Source organism: Triticum dicoccoides, chromosome 1B (assembly GCF_002162155.2).
Source record: "Triticum dicoccoides isolate Atlit2015 ecotype Zavitan chromosome 1B, WEW_v2.0, whole genome shotgun sequence".
NCBI classification, from domain to species: Eukaryota; Viridiplantae; Streptophyta; class Magnoliopsida; order Poales; family Poaceae; genus Triticum; species Triticum dicoccoides.
The window spans coordinates 356891583-356894428 of NC_041381.1; positions in this window are offsets into that span (position 1 = coordinate 356891583).

Below are 2846 nucleotides of genomic sequence, written 5' to 3' on the forward strand. Positions count from 1 at the left end.
TCGTATTCCCACAAATTGCAGGCTCAACGCTGGCAAGGGAGAACCAGGCGAACTAACATCACCTGGACTACGTTGACAAGTTTGACGTCCTTGTCGACCACGCTCTGGACGCGTGTTTGGAGCACTGACAGCTCGTCGGATGAGGACCATTTCAGGCCCTTCTCGGGCCAGGACATGAGCCGCAGTGGGGCTCTGGATCTGAATTCAGGAGCAACGGCCCACTTTTTACCACGCGGTTCGGTGATATAGAACCACTGCTGCTGCCACTCCTTGACGGAATCATTGAAGGTGCCCGTCGGCTATACAACCTTGGGCATCTTGCTCACCATGGCGCTGCCGCATTCAGCGTGCTCGCCATTCACCACCTTGGGCTTCATGTTGAAGATTTTCAGCCATCAGCCGAAGTGGGGCGAAATACGGAGAAAGGCCTCACATACGATGATGAACGTCGAAATGTTAAGGAAAGAATTGGGGGACAGATCATGAAAGTCAATCCCGTAATAATACATGATGCCGCGAACAAATGGGTGAAGGGGAAACCCGAGCCCATGCATGAAATGAGGAAGAAACACGACCCTCTCGTGGGGCTCCGGAGTGGGGACGATCTGTCCCGCCGGTGGAAGACGGTGGCCGATTTTCTTGGCCAAGTACCCAGCCTCTCAGAGCTTTTTGATATCCCTCTCCCGGACGGTAGAGGCCATCCATTTGCCTCCTGCTCCAGATCCGGACATCTTCGGAGGACCTCTCTTCGGTGGACAAGAAGAGTGCTTGGGCGCTAGGGCTCGAGCAGAGGGGAATGGACTAGCGGAAGGAAAAGGCGTGGGTAAAAAGGAAGAGACCTTATCTCTTTATAGAGGTGGTAAAAGCTTTTGCGCCTCCCCAGTTGCCTGGTGGAACCCGCTCATTCCCCACTCGCCGCAATTAGCGGTGCGTTTGGGCTACCCATACCCGTATTGATGAGAATCCCGTAATAAGGGGACAGGATCTCTGCTTCGACAAGACGTGCAGAGGAAACTGCCTCGCAATATGCGCTGTGGCTGGTTGTGGGAAAACGGTTCGAATAATGACTCGACCGTAGTGTCATGTCACGTTGTCTAAAGTGGTCAGCAGATTACATTTGTGAAATATCATTCTCTCTACGGTGGTATGTGAAGATCATCTTGCAGATCCGGACATGGTTTAAGTGTTTGATTATTACTTTGGAGTATTCGGAGATGGAACCCGCCTTGCAATGCCGAAAACAAACTGCGCGAAGCCTGGTTCTGGGGCTACTGAGGGAGTCCTGGATTAGGGGGTATCCGAACAGCCGGACAATATACTCTGGCCGGACTGTTGGACCGTGAAGATATAAGACTCAAGACTTCGTCCCGTGTCCGGATGGGACTCTCCTTTGCATGGAAGACAAGCTTGGTGATATGGATATTATATTTCCTTCTTTGTAACCGACTCCATGTAAACCCTAGCCCACTCCGGTGTCTATATAAACCGGAGAGTTTAGTCCTTAGAGACAGAATCATAATCATCATAGGGTAGCTTCTAGGGTTTAGCCTCTATGATCTCGTGGTAGATCAACTCTTGTAACACTCATATCATCAATATCAATCAAGCAGTAAGTAGGGTTTTACCTCCATTGAGAGGGCCCGAACCTGGGTAAAACATTGTGTTCCTTGCCTCCTGTTACCATCAGCCTTAGACGTACAGATCGGGACGCCCTACCCGAGATCCGCCGGTTTTGACACCGACACCGGTGAGTCCTGCGTCGCATTTTCCCCTCCCTCATTGTAGCTTATCTCATTAGCTTCTCCCACAATCGCCAATGGCACCGGTCCGTCATCGTCGCTTAGCCACTCCGCTGTCATCAAAGGATAGCTCCAGCTGGGAGGCTATACCGCGGCGGCGGCGTAGTCCCCGGTGTAGTGTAGTGCGTGTGGCGTCCCTGTTGGGCGTGTGCGGAACACCCACCACACGCTCCACCACCGGTGCCTGTCGGTAGCTGTTGCCGGCCGCCGTTGCCGCCACACCACCATCGAAAGCCAGGGCCATCGCCCGCTCCGCCGCCGCGGCCCGAAGGTGGGAGGTAGCCGTCGTGGCCGCCACCCCACTGTCGGCCACTGTGGTCATCACCCGCTCCGCCGTCGCGGCCCGAAGGCGGGAGGTGGTGGTCGTGACCACCACCCCGTCGTCGGCCGCCAGCCCGCCGTCGACCGCCGGAGTCATCACCCGCTCCGCCACCGCCGCCCGAAGGCGGGAGGCGGAGGTGGATGCCTGCATGTGCGTCAGCGACCTTGCGCGCTACACCGAGTTCCTGCGGGAGGAGGAGTGCCTCGTCGAGCACGCAAAGTGCCTTACCCCCGCCGTGTCCACGGCACACACCGCCTCAGAGGCAAGGAATCAGGAGATCTACGAGGAGAACCATCGCTTCGAGAGGGGTCATCTGGAGCGACAACGGGCGTTCGAGGTGAGTGTCGCTGAAGCTGCAACAACGGCAGGCACCGTATTGCGGTTTCTCAGCTCGTCGGTAGCCTCCTCCTCCTCCGCCTCTTACTGAGCGTGCTCGGCAGAGGAGAGGCAGCTGGAACTAGTACAAAGCCCCTCCGTAGTAGTAGTAGTAGTAGTAGTAGTAGTAGTAGTAGTAGTAGTAGTAGTAGTAGTAGTAGTAGTAGTAGTAGTAGTAGTAGTAGTAGTAGCAGTAGCAGTAGCAGCAGCAGTAGCAGTAGCAGGAGCAGCAGCAGCTGTAGCAGTAGCAGTAGCAGCAGCAGCAGTAGTAGTAGCAGTAGTAGTAGTAGTAGTAGTAGTAGCAGCAGCAGCAGCAGTAGTAGCAGTAGTAGTAGTAGCAGTAGTAGTGG